The sequence below is a fragment of the Lissotriton helveticus genome, chromosome 2_1 (assembly GCF_964261635.1).
Source record: "Lissotriton helveticus chromosome 2_1, aLisHel1.1, whole genome shotgun sequence".
Lineage (NCBI taxonomy): Eukaryota > Metazoa > Chordata > Amphibia > Caudata > Salamandridae > Lissotriton > Lissotriton helveticus.
In genome coordinates this window covers 1,960,354,300-1,960,369,105 of record NC_136059.1, presented here as the reverse complement: position 1 = coordinate 1,960,369,105, position 14,806 = coordinate 1,960,354,300, and the positions used below count along the sequence as shown (strand labels likewise).

Here is a 14,806-nt window from a genome sequence, read left to right as displayed (position 1 = left end):
GACCCCCAAAGCAGACGTCTCTGTGCAGCACTAGGTGATCCTCCGTCAGTCGTTATCGCCACTGCCCCTCGCTGAATGCTACGTGGCTCAGAGTTGAGAAGCAGCGGGCGCTGAGGCCTCAGACGTGTCTCTGGTTATGGGCGCCCAACGGCTCTCGTGGTTCAGCCGTCTGCACACCCCCGCACCCAGGGGCCCCGGCACAATACTCGGGAAAGCAGCCACTGTCGGACTCAAGGGCCGGTGGCACTCCTCGCTCCTACCTCCCAGCCAGTCAAGCACGTCCTTCAGGGCGCTCCACCCGGAGCCCAGCAGACTTTCACTCTTGTGCTCTGAAGAGCAATGTCACAGGTCAGCCCACCGTCTTTTAGACAGGCATCAGTGCCAGGCAAAGTGAGCACTCAACTCACACTCTCCCCCTCCCGGCTTCGTACCGACTGTGAAGCCGGTCACGGGTCACTCGCAAGGTATCCGCACCTCAGGGCTGCACGGGCGAGGATCGAGGCTGCGCAGGGGGAGAACCCCCGTCCGGAGCGGCGCGTCGCCTCTGGGGAACACAAATTACCCTCGGCGGACCTCCGTCACCAGCGGCTCTTTCCGGTCCGGCCGCCCGCCTCAAGGCTACTTCCGGTCGGGCTGTGGTGCTGCGGCAGGTCGGCGCTTACACAAGCGGCAGGGCCCCTTCTGGACCGTCGGAGTTCCACCGGTTCTCTCTGCTCGATTTTGGCCGGGGAAGCGGTAACCGGCGTCGCTTGGTCTCCTCTACCAGAGCCCGCTTCTGATGGTACACTAGCTGCGGAGTAATAGTCGGATCAATGGAAATGGAGCCGCCTCGGTGTCAGAGCACCCGCGCTACACAGCCATCACGGTCGGCTCGTAGCCACGCCCCCCGGGCCAATCACTTTTAGCCCATCACCTGGTTACAAATTCCAAACTATCTCTCCCAGACAAGGAAAACTCTAATATGTGTATAGAACATGGCAGATAACCATCATTGGTTGCAGACGTTCCTGGGGGACTTGCTTGAGAATCATCCTTGATGTAGTGTCCAGCGTTTAAGAGATTGTTTCTAAATCCTCTGGTTCACAGATTTCTCTGTTACACCCATCAATAGTGATGGAGCATAAATGTTATCTGACGTCTACCTTTATCAATTCTCACCTGGAATAGATCATTACAACAAAAATAAAATTCTTAATGAAGACATGTTAACCGATTACGTTGAAAAACATAAGAGGCACATGATACATCGTAAAAAGCATGCAGAGTGTTCTAGTACAGTGATGCGAAAATATAAACAATGAGAGAAACCATGGGAACTACATATAACCGTATGTAAGTATTGAAATAAAATAAAATATATGTTAACATAGATAGATTCGTGATAATAACATTTAAATGTGCATCAAAATATTAAAATATATGTACCTGCTTTATGAGAATATTGTAATGAGAGTTGCTTATTTAGAAAGATTTAACATTGTGCAAACATGAGTTTCTGTCAAGTTTATGCAAAATACATGCATCTCAGAGTGACACATTAATGATTTGTTTTGAAAATGACAACGTGCAAGTGATGCTTATATGAATATTTTAACACTACTTAATACAGATGCATAGGTTCTTAAAGAAAATAGAATAACTGAAATAATGCATGAAATCGAAATGCTTTTATGAAATGTGTGATTAGTAATAATAATGTTGAATGGCAGTAATTCAGCTAATTTTCATGTAGGCCTCAAATGCGATTCCTGTCTTGTGCAAATGTAAAATTATACGAAGCAGTCATTTTAGCCACTGTGAGAACTTTCTGTGAAGTTTATTTTCTGTATTGGTTCACAATGGACTCACTTCTTGCTAAGAAACATACTCTACAGAAATGTAACAATATTATTGCAAACTCAGGGCAAGGCGCTTGGGACCCAAAGAACTGTGAGCAAAGTAAATCTCCACCTACTTCCGTGGAAGGGACGAAATGGGATACAATTGAATTTAAGGGATCTTAATGAAATTTGCAAAAAGGATTACTTAATTCTTCCGGATTTGTGTGATTCACTGATCACCCCACAACAACCCACTATGAGAGACCAATGAGAACCTCATGGACTGATGAAATTGATACATTAAGGCGTGTAAACCAGGAACTTTTTGAGGTATAGTTGCCCCTTCGGAGGAGTAGTGGGGGCTAGCTGTCATTTTTCCATTTTCCCTGCCTGGCATGCTGTTGGACTGACTTCTGATTCCTTATGACTCTCTTATGCTATTCCCATCTATACTGGGTGGTGAAGTCCTTAATTGAACTGAACTATTCCTAACTGCAACCCTTGAACCTGTACTTTGCTGGCTGGTAAAGATGGATAGAAAATAACCTTTCAGCTCAAGGGTTAGCTGACTCCTTCTGTGGCATGAGATGCTGCAGTTCTGACTTGCCCAGATTTATATGAAGACAAACCGAATCGACCAGCCTTGCTTTGGTTTGTATGATTGATAACCGAATCTCGAAATTCATTTTGTTTCTCTCCACATATAAACATCCTGCTGTCTTTTAATGCTTTCTACTGCATTGTGAGGCTACATGTACTAGTAATTTTGTCATTAAATCTGATTTGAAACGCAAATTCTTGATCTGTCCATCCAAACTGAGGTTATAGATAAATGTTTTTCATGAGTTATCTACATCAATTCTGTCTCTTTTTTTTACATTTCTTGTCAGGGTGTGTAACAGCATCTCAAAAAAGTTATGATAAAGGTTTTGAGATAACAATTATTTTATTGTATGTCCTCATAGAATAATTGTTTTCACGTTCTCCAAATATTCTAGTCCTTGTTAGCTCAACAAAAAGATCCATTGGAGGACCATGGTTTTCAGTATACAGATACACAATTGAGAAATCTGTGTGTTCATGAAACAGGAGGAAATGGGCCTGATGATTCAAAGCTTTGGTTTGATGTAAAGAGAAAAATGTAGTAAGCTTCACGCTGCAACAATAGTAATCAGCATTGCAGCAGGTTTCAGCAGCCCAAGGCAAGAAACATTTGTCTTTTAGCGTTTATCCCCTGTGAGTAGCTGGCTGTGATGTAGATCTTATAGTTATCCTATAACAGTGGGCCACTTCTTTTTCTGGCTAAGGATTTCATTTGTCAGGCCCGGTCGTGACATAAGATGCATGGTATGATGGGCCTTGGAGGTTCAGTCGTGCAGCATGAGCAGATCCCATGTGCTCTCGAGTACTACAAAGGAGGCTCAACTTCATAATTTATGATAACAGGCAGAAATGTGCCAAGAAGGTGCACATTTTATCTTTCTCAAGGTTTCCAGGCGCTCTAGAGAATGGATGTTATTTCAGCAGGTCCTGTCTTCCAAGTCAATTAACATTCTCTGTGGGTTTCGCATTTACTGGCTCAAGTCTGATGTTTGGTCATCTGCTTGATATAATCCTCTACTGCGGTGACCCTCCTCATCATAGTATCCAACCATGTAAGGGTGGATGCAAGGTCATTTTGTATTGCTTTTACTTCAGCTGCTGTTGATACTAGGTCCTTCATCCTGACTGATCATATGGTCATTGTTGGACTTGGCCCTTTCTGCAGGATCACCCGCAGACATTTTGTCTTCATCCTCCTGTTTTTTTAAACCGTTTTTGTTGGCTTTGGGGACTCTGCACACTTTAGCACTGATAGCCAGTGCTAAAGTGCTTGTGTTCCCTCCTTTATGCAAAGTACAATTAGCTTACATACAATTGGCACAATTATTTAATTTGTAAGTACCTAGTAAAGTGGACAACATGTATCTAGGGCCTATACATTAAATGTTACTGGCCTGCAGCACTAATTGTGCCCCCCCCCCACACTTAAGTAGCCTGTCAAACATGCCTCAGGCCTACCAATACAGCCTGTGTGTGCAGTTTTAAACTGACATTTCAACCTGGCCACACAGCTTTTACCAGGCCTAAACCTTCCTTTTTAATACATAGAAGTAATCCTTAGGGTAGGCCATAAGAATCTCATAGAGCAAGTGGTAGTGTATTTAATAAGTTGTGCATATACTTTTAACTTTTACATGTCCTGGTGGTGAAAAAAATCCCATATTTGGTTTTCACTACTGCAAGGCCTGCCTCTACCATAAGATGACACAGAGTTAACGTAGTACATTTCTTTAATAAGTGATAACTTCATATGGGAGCAGGTAGGAATGTTTAGTTTGGTGTATAAAAAATTGTAATCTAAAGTCCTCGTTAATGGCAAAGTAGGATTTGATGTCACAATTCTAAAAATTACACTTTTAGAAAGTTGGCATTTTCTTATACCAGCCATTTTGTGTCTGCAGCCAGTATCATGGGCACTTGACTAGGTGTAGCTGGTATTTGTTTTTTTTGTCCTGGTCCCAGACAGTGAGGCAAAGGACAATAGGTGTTGGGAGGATGGATCATCTCTGACTTTATATGGGGGGAGCGGTCAGCTACCACATTTACACATCTTAAAGGCTCTGCCTGTACATCTCATAAACGGCTTGACACTAGTCTTTGTGACCCCAGACAAGCTGGGACCTGGGCCGAGAAGCAGGAAATTCCAAACATCTCTGAGAGAGGAACCTTCACCTACTTTAAAGCTGGTACCAGGTGTAAATAATGGGCCCTCAGAACCAACTGTTCAGTTTACTTCGGGACCTGTGGACGACTCAGGAAGACTGCTGTGCTGCTCTACTCTTCTACCCTGCTACCTGAGCGAAAGTACTGGACCTGCATCTTGAACTCTGGACCACCAGTGTGACTCCAAGGGCTATTTGGCTGGCCTCCTGATCAGAGTCTCAGGGACAGAAAAGGCTTCAACCAGCTTCAACCCAGCACACAATTTTGTCAAGCGGGGAAGCCGCGATTTATTCTTTTATACTGCACAATTCTAGATGGATCTATTTCTCGCTTTTCCATTTTACATCAAAGGTTTGTCATCAAAGTTGAGTCCTTTATTTCTTGGTGCATGAGGTGACCCCCTGAGTGGCATGCAGCAGCCACGTTAAATCTCGTTTTGGGCTCTAGGGGTCAAGAGGACCTCGAGCTGTAGACTTTATGTCAAGAAAAATTCCCTTTGGGCGCCTTAATTCAGAGACAGCAATTATTTCAAACACATAGACAAATATTACACCACACAAAAATCTATCAATCGAAGCAATGCATAAAATGATAACACAATTCTATAAAAACCAATAGGTTCAGCTAGTGCAGTTTATTCATATACATTAAAAAAGAATTAAAATAGAGACATAATTAAAATTGGGAACACAGACAATATAATAAAGGAACAAATTATATACACATAGTCATCAACACTTCCTATTACTAAAGAAAGGGAAGGTACACAATAAGGCTTGATGTTCTGCAACAGTCAGAATAATCCTTGCTCAATGTATATTGTACTTCTCCCTTTATTTCAACGCGTTTCGACGGACAATGACAATTTTAGCCGCCTTCCTCAGGAATATATTAACTGTCTTCCCAAAAGATTTCTTAAAAGCAAAACTGCCTATAAGTTCGGGGAAGATAACCTCCTTCCTTGGTCAAAAAGTCCTCGTCCAGCGAGAAAATAGATTTATAGTTTGGACCACACAAGATTTGTCTTATAAAACCTCTCAGGGGTATGCTGCACTTCGTGTGTTTTCAGCCCCAAATCGAGGGATGTGAAAAAGGTTAAACGGTGATCAGTATATATTAAGTATGCACGCAGTAAGGTAGTCACATCAATAAAAATGGGGGTAATGATGCGTATCTACATACATCTCCTCAGGCGTAGAGATTTTATTTTGTAACGATAGACCTTGTCCCGAAGAGCTCTATCCAGCCTCTTAGCCTCTTAGTCTTGTATAATAAGATGTATACAGCCTCTCAAATGAGAGTGCGTCAACGTCCCGCGTGCAGACCCGATGAGTTTGTCGAAGAAACGAGCTGTAGAGCCAAGCATCTGGCTCGCCCACCTCCAGATGGGGCACACATAGTACCTAGAGGCGACTAAAAACAAAAGCAACTAAAACCTAAAGCAACGTCATCATCCCTTATGGGACTCCCTGTCTTCCTTACAGAACCAATTGTATATATATACTACGCCTAACCACACACGCAAGCTACAAAAGGCAGGAAGTGTGGTTGGGAAGGTATAGCTTTTTTTGTTTAAGGGAAGTGTTCAAAAGCAACAACAATCGGAATCACTTGCACTACTGCACAATGCACACTGCGCCAGTGCATGCACCTTTCCTTTTATTTAAAAGCATTCCAGCTCGAGGTGCACATGCACGCCTGTGTTGTGTGTGCCTCCCGGGGTACATGCGCTCTAACTCTATGGAGTCTCAAGGCAAGAACGGCATGTCCTGTGCCCTGCCCCAGCACAGTCTGTGTGTGTGTGTGTTTGTGTGTATGTGATGTGAGAGTGTGTTTGTATGGGTATGTGTGAGAGTGAGAGAGAGTATGTGTCTGTGTGCATACCCAGAAGCGCACACTGCACCAGTGCACGCCCCTCTCCTTTTATTTAAAAGGATTCACAGCTCGAGACGCACAGCCACACACACACAGCCACACACACACACAGACACACACACACAGCCCCACACACACAACCACACACACACAGCCACACACACACAGCCACACAGCTGCCACACACACAGCCGCACACACACATACAGCCACACACACACAGCCGCACACACACACACAGCCGCACACACACAGCCACACACACACAGCCACACACACACAGCCACACACACACACAACCACACACACACACACAACCACACACACACACAGCCACACACACACAGCCACACAGCTGCCACACACACAGCCGCACACACACATACAGCCACACACACACAGCCGCACACACACACACAGCCGCACACACACAGCCACACACACACAGCCACACACACACAGCCACACACATACAGCCACACACACACACAACCACACACACACACACAACCACACACACACACAGCCACACACACAGCCACACCCACACAGCCACAACCACACAGCCACATACACACAGCCACACACACACACAGCCACACACACAACCACACACACAACCACAACCACTCACACAGACAACCACACACACACACACACACCACCACGCACACCACCACACACACACACACAACCACACACACAACCACACTGTCAGTGCACACTTTCACCAGGCACAGGCACCATCAGTCGTCAGTGCACGCTTTCACGGGGCACAAACACCACCAGCCGTCAGTGCACGCTTTTACCGGGCCCAAACACCACCAGCTGTCAGTGCACGTTTTCATCAGACACACACCACCAGCCGTCAGTGCACACTTTAACCAGGTACACAAACCACCAACTGTCAGTACACGCTTCCACCGGGCACACACACCACCAGCCGGCAGTGCACACTTCCACCAGGCACACACACCACCAGCCATCAGTGCACAATTTCTACAGGCACACACACCACCAGCCAGTGCACACATCAATTGTTAACGCATCCACAAATAACTATTGTAGCAATCGCAGTATGGCGCACTTTACTTTCAAACATATTCATCTAAAGCGCAGCATGCCACCACTGCTACAAAAATAAATACACATTTTTTTGGCCTACAATTTATAGACTTTTGGTGCAATTGGTGTTGCAATATTAAGCAATTCCAATAGCTCAAACTTAATTAACCCGAGACCTATTGCATTGTAAATGCTTGTTTTGTATTGTGCATGCTTGGCATGGTTAAACAAGGAGGAGTCCAAGCATATCCGGACAAAACGAAAAACACCTGCAAAGTTTAAAGATCTAATCTTGGGGGTGGAGGGGGTCGAGGAGGGGGGGAGAGGGTCGCTGTTCCAAAGAAGAATTTTATGCAGTTGGTTGATTTTAGAAACGGGTTTCGAAGTTGTGTACCGATTAACCCAGACATGAACTCACAACGTCGCCTAAGAAATGGACCCCTTAAGAGCACAGGTGTTATGACTTCTGCTTATTAAACACTCTTCACTGAGAAAAAAACACTTTGTTGGTGTGTGAATCAAATCTTTATAGAAATAGTGACGGTTCTGTGGGTGAAATATATTAACAACAATGTTCTAAAGGTATCAGTCATAAATCTAATAATGCATTAAGTACCATACTAAAAAAAATTATTTGATGTCGCCATAGATGAACCGAAGAAGGAAACTGAACATATGGCCAAGAATTGTCAAAAAGAAACTCATATATTTAATAACAAATGGAGTTGAGCAGCATCAAAGATACTCAACAAGTGAGAGGTGCCCAGAGTGTAATGTGCACAAAGTGCTCAGAATTGTACAGGCGACGTAGAATGCTAAGCAAGTAAGTAGGTAAACAACCGTGAAAATGTCATGAACATGCATGGAAGAGTAAATAATTCACAATGATTCCATTGCTCATATGTGTATATATGTGTATATAGTAATCCACATCTTTTTCAGCCAGTATAATGTTGACGACCTTTCGACTTTTCATAATTCTGCAGGTCATTATCATGACAAAATTATTTGTTAATGGAACACTCCAAAAAAGGGATTGCTGCATAAAGGAATCATACTTTAAAAAAATATACTTTTTTATTGCAATCCAAAATTTCAAATGCATACATACATTTCCATTTCCAGATGAGGTAAATATCATATGAAAATAAAAATCCAAATTATTCCTGCAGAGGTTAACATACATTTCATGACATAAATTACTTACATATAAACAGGGGCTAAAAAGTACCTAAAAGCCAACCTAGGGTAAAAGTACAACATTAATTTCATATTATTCCTATATGTGAGTAATCATTGGGCCCCAAATTGACAGTCCTAGTGTCCGTTTCTGTGTCTCCTTGAGAGCGCATAAACTATGTTCTAGATTAAAAATAACGAAGAATCTCGCCCTCCAAATTTCGAAGGTTGGGACCTCTTTTTGAAGCCATAAGGAGGCTATACAAAGACGGGCTACCGCCACTGCTATGAAGATTGGGTATCTGAATTCAAAAGCTGATTGTCCTTCCATTACATCTTCCCCTGTACCCATTAACATAATAGACAGAGTAATATTAATTTTAACTCCCGTAATTTCCGAGAGAAACTTCTCAATATGGTCCAGAAGTTGAGTCAAAAAAATATGAATAATATCAGCCACATCTGCCCCACATCTAAAACATTTCCCATCATTAAGCCCCCCCCCTTTCATCATCTTCACAGGGTATGGTATAAATCAAATATGGTTTTAAAATGTTGTGTTCTTAAATTGGCTTATATTAAAGTTTTCCCTGCCATATCAATTGATTGTTCTATGTGTATTTCCTGCTCTCCTAATCTATTTCTCCATCTTATGGTTTGGGTTTCCAAATCATCTCTCTGCGTATCTAATAAACAACTGTAGATCCCACCGATTCGTTGTTTCCGTCTGATAGCCTCAACTAATAAATATGGCTCTATTGTCCTTTTTCAACAGGAAGTCCCTCATCTGAAGACATTTTTAAAATTCCATTTGGCGGAGTTTATATTCATCGGCTAACATCTGAAAGGAGAGCAGATCTCCATCCTTATATAGTTTACCTATATATGTAACTCCCTTGTCCTTCCATATCTGAGCATCTCTGTCGGTGAAAACAGCAGGTAGTAAAATGGGTGTGTTTATTGGAGTATAAAAACAACCCCCTCGATTTGTAGCTTTTTCCGCACTGCTCTCCACACCTTGTAGTTAGCCATTACTACCTAAAAGCGCGTCCTCTTGAAATAGTTATAGTCCAACTTTCTAAACAGACAATTCCTTACTTCTGCCCCATGTAACATCTGATATATGGGGGGGTATTCTGCGGGGTTAGTAATATCTTCACCAGTGAGCATTATTCTGATGTTTTGCAAAATACATGCATAGTAAAAAAAATTGAAATCGGGTACCGCCCAACCCCCTTTCTCCTGAGGTAATGACATAAAGCGCATTGCCCTTCGCGATTTCCCTAGGGCCCATAAAAATCTTATACAACATGATTGTAATTGCTGTAACTGTCCCTTAGATAGTTCTAGTGAAACGGACCTAAAGAAATATAAATCTTTAGGTAAGATTACCATTTTTAAGACGTTACATCTCCCAACCATTGTGAGGTGTAAACATTCCATTTTATCTAATTGTTTCTTAACACTCGTAAGAATAGAATTCCAATTCATTTTAACCAATTCATCCAGACAGACCCTGATTTTAATCCCCAGATAGCTGACTTCATCAGTCACACTGGGGTCTTGGACACCTGTCTGGTTAGTACAGAATATTTGTGTTTTAGATGCGTTAAGCTTATACCCAGAGACCACTCTAGATTTATGTGCCATTAGCTCTATCTCTGAAATTGCTGAAGCCGGGTCCGATGTTAAAACCACCACGTCATCTGCATATACTAATACTCGCAGCTGTTCCAATCCGCATTCAACAGATTTAATTCTCAAGTTGCCTTCTAACATGGTCAAAAATGGATTTATATATAAAGCAAATAACAATGGAGAGCACGGGCAACCCTGCCTTGTGCCTCTTGTTATATACACCGGTGTTGACTCTAACCCGCTAATGCAGATTCAAGCTTTAGGGGTCTTATATACAGCTTGAATTGCTTGAATAAAGCCAGGGCCAAACCCTACAGATCGTAATGTGCCCCAGAGAAAGCTCCATGACACGCGGTTGAATGCCTTCTCGGTGTCTAATAAAACTAAGCCTAAGGTAGTGCCCTGTACATTAGCTTTGTCCAGCAATGTTATTAGCCTGTTGATGTGAGTTACAGTACCCCTAGTGGGTATGAACCCATGTTGTCTCAAAGATACCAGTGGGGTAATATCATTTGCTAGGTGGGTGGCTAGAATTTTTGTATATATCTTCCCGTCGGCAGTTAGTAAAGAAATTGGTTGATACAACCCTGGGAGCTCTGTTGATTTATCTTTCTTTCTAAAAACAATTATATTTTCTTCCTCCCATGATGGGGGAACTACCCCATCTGTGCTTGCTGTAGGGTAGTCAGTAGCTCAACTTCTAATTCCTGAAAGAATGTTCTTTATACTTCCAGAGGTTGCTTATCTGGACCCGACGCTCTGCCATTATTAAGGTTATTTATTGCCACTTCTAATCCTTCCATCGTAATAGGTTCATCTAAAGTCTGTGCCTCTGTTTGCCCCACTTTAACACACTCTATGTCCTTGAAGAATGTATCCATATTATCTTCCCCGTAATCATCCTCTGTATATAACACTTTATAAAAAGAATGAAATATTTCAAGTATTTCCTGTGGGATTTCCACTAAATTCGCGTGTCCTTTCTTCATCCTTTGAATTCTCTGTGCCGCCTCTTTAGACCTTCCCCTTTGTGCCAAGCACGGCCCAGTAGCTTCGCCAAACTCACATCTCTCTCCCTTAAACACATTAAACTTAATAGCAATTTCTCTGCTCCAATGAAGGGTAATTCTGGCTTTGCATCGGGCTACCTCTGCTTGTGACGGGACAGTATCCCCTCCGGTCGCTATCTTCCGCATCAATTCTACCTCTGTCAACCCGAGCCTCCCATAAAGATCTTGAACCTCAGCTCTAAGTTCTTTCTGTTTGTGTAGCCTATAACTCAGCGTCTCCCCCGCTAAACCCTGCTTTTAGGGCATCCCAAACATATGGTTGTTTTTTAGGTCGATTTATGGTTAATTTCCAAGAATTGCTGAATCCAATCCTTCATGTGATTCATAAAATTAAAATCTTTTATAAGTTTACGGTCAAACAAAAAGGATCTCTGTGTGGAGGCGTTACTGTTACTCCTAATTGGGATATCTATCACTAATGGGCCATGATCTGATGTGATTCTTGGGTAAACTTGTATTCTGGCACCCGTTAATAATTCTGATGGCACAAAGAAATAATCAAGTCTAACCAATTTGTTGTGGGTATAAGAAAAAAATGGAAAGCCCAGGTCTACTGTCTGCAACATAGACCATGCATCTTTCAGGCTATGATCCTCCACCAAGTGCTATAACACCTTGAAAAATCTTTGTTTTCTGCCTGTGTAGTTTTCCCACCCATTCTGAAGATCTAAGTGGATATTAAAGTCCCCACACAGAATCAGAGGGGTAGGCCATGATGCTAATTCCAGATTAAGACCTTCTAACACTGTGGCTTCATCAAAGTTAGACCCATACACCGAGCAAACAGTAAAAACAAATTCCCCCCTCACACATTACCTAATTGCCCAGCGGCCTTGGTTATCAACCGCTATTCTACCGGTGCTTGTATCCCCTTCTTTGCTAAGATGGATACTCCGCGATTAGTGGTGGACTGTTGTGTGCAGGCTAGTACTATATACCCCAGCTCGCTGAGAACTCTCTGATTATCCCATGAAATGTGGGTCTCTTGGAGACATACCAAGTCCGGCTGCATCACCCGCAGCTCCGCAGCAACCCTTTGCTGTTTCATATTATTGTTTAACCCACAAACATTAAAAGAACATACCCGTAAGTTACCCTGATTCTTTTTATCCCCATCAAAGACTTCTGTGCCTCTCCATTTTATAACCTTATCTCCTGAAATCCATATCCATATTCTCATTCTTATCTTCAATGTACTGTGGATTGCATTTTCTATTTTACCCACCACCCGTTCCTGACCAACCCCCTCCCCCCTCCTCTACCCAAAGTGTAGCCAGTGGACTGACTCCACCCCACCCCCCACCCCTCCTGTAACGAGGATCTAGGACCCATGGTCCCGGTGATGGATAGCTAAATTCTCACAAGGCCCCCCCATATATCTGACATATTAATAGAGTGCATTGTAGCCCGACTAAGTATTAATTTCATACAATCAGCCTGAGCATATAAGATAGTATCTTTATACAGCCGGCGTGAATCCCATCCCTTTAGATTTCCTGACTATTCATATATGCCATACCTACACGTACCCCTGCATCAAACGCAAATATAAGAAGAAAAAAACCATAGGAAGGGTCTTCGCATAATAATGGCTACCAGTAAATCACACAACAACCTTATGTGCCCCCTTTCCCTGGCCCTGATGAACCTAGACAATCAATTGCAAGTGTTCCTTGGCTTTAACTTCTGACGTAAAAAACTGTGTCTGTTTTTTGTAGGTAACTTTTAGTGTGGCTGGGTTCAACAAAATTGCTTGAGCCCCTTTACTCTGAAACGGATTGATAAGCTGCCTTAGTTGCCAGCGTTTCTCTACCGTCTGGTGGCAGAAATCCAGTCTTACAAAAAATTCTGATCCTTTCCCCTTTCTATTTCTATCGGGTCGCGCTAGCTCATACACAGCTTGCCGGGCTAAGAAATTATTGACCGATATCAAGATCGCTCTAGGTCTAATCATATCTTGCCCCGGTCTTGATCGCTGAGTAAATGGGAATCTATGGGCTCTCTGTATTAGTTGATTCCAATCCCACTGTGATAATTCCGGGAAGGCTTCTGAAAACATATCTACCACAATGTTCTTATATTTATGCCTTCCACCCCTTCTACTATACCCAAGATTCTTAAATTGCTACGCCGCAGGCGAATTTCAAGGTCTGTGAGTTTCCATAATGTATCATCCTTTGATGCCTGTGCCAATTCTATCATAATTTTTTGAGCTGCTAATTCGTTCTCAATTTTAGAAATCTAAGTTTCTGCTTCCGTGACTCCTTCTTGTAGATCAGATTGAGTGACATCTCTTCAGGGTTCCTTTTCTCTAACCAGGTCAGTTCCTTAACTGTGGCACCTCCATTTCTTCCTGTCCCAGTTGAGAAAGAATAGTCTCATACCAAAGCATCCTCCCCTCCATCTCCTTCATCCAAGTTGGTATTATCTATATGGCCTGTGTTTTTTCGGACTGTCTGAGGGGTAGTTCTGACATTACTTGACTCGCTGCTCGTTGATGCCCTCATTGATCCCATCTTGAGCTCCAGGTCATTCTAATTTCCTGACGAATACGAAGGGTCGGAGAGGGAGAAAAAGTCACCAGAGTCGACTTCTTTAACTGGGACTTGCAGAGTATTATAACCATCCCCCCTTCCCTGTGGCTGGCCGACTTTCCCCATAGATGTTGTTTCTATGGGTGTGCGTGCTCTACCTCGAGACGCATTCAGGGGCATTGTGACCAAGCCTCTGAGTTCCCTGGGCTTACTCGCTCTGCCCTCACCGCCGACGCCTCCTCGTACTGCAAGCTGTAGCAGGAGTGACGCCAGCTGAAGCCCGAAGATCTTCGCGCTCTGATCCAAGAGACTGCAGTCAAGAGGGTCATAGCCTCAAAAACCTCCAGTTTGTCCTGTGATTTTTCCCCGGGAGATCCGGCCACAGATTGACGACGTTAGCTCAGGGGGGGGAGAGTGCTTCAGAGCAGCCGCCATCTTGCATCCTGCCATAAAGGAATCATACAAATGCACTCTTGCCAGCTGTAATGTACAAACCTTGTTATGGCTGCCTTCACACATACCCTGTCTGTAATCCCATGATGTTTGGAAGGAGTGGGGTTTGAGGGGAAGAGTGCAGGCACAAATAGTGTACGATCAGGGGTACTTGGAATAGATGGTGACAAGGGAGATTATTGAAGTGTCCTAAGTAGGAGTTGGCCAACAGATTGAAAAATCGATCAGAAAGGGTGGTAGCCACCTCTTACAGTGATGAAGACGGTCCTACTACTAGTCTAGTCAACTTGCCTACTCTGTAAAGGAAGGGTTATTGCTCCCGGGAATACCTGACAAAAGAAAGACACAATAAAGAGCAGAAAGTGTAGCAAGGCCACTGGAACCAAGTAGAGTTGTAGCCAATGGA

At 43.3% G+C, this 14,806-nt stretch overlaps 1 protein-coding gene and 1 long non-coding RNA gene across 2 annotated transcripts in view; one reads left to right on the top strand and one right to left on the bottom strand.

Moving 5' to 3' along the window:
• Positions 1 to 8,346, top strand: part of LOC144818971 (uncharacterized) — a 96,227-nt gene extending 87,881 nt beyond the window's left edge. Inside the window, exon 3 of the long non-coding RNA XR_013607188.1 lies at positions 8,176 to 8,346. This is a non-coding gene — a long non-coding RNA (uncharacterized LOC144818971). The remainder of the gene's footprint in view (positions 1 to 8,175) is intronic.
• The window catches only part of EDNRA (endothelin receptor type A), a 266,521-nt gene that overhangs the window by 124,420 nt on the left and 127,295 nt on the right, over positions 1 to 14,806 (bottom strand). The window lies entirely within an intron of this gene.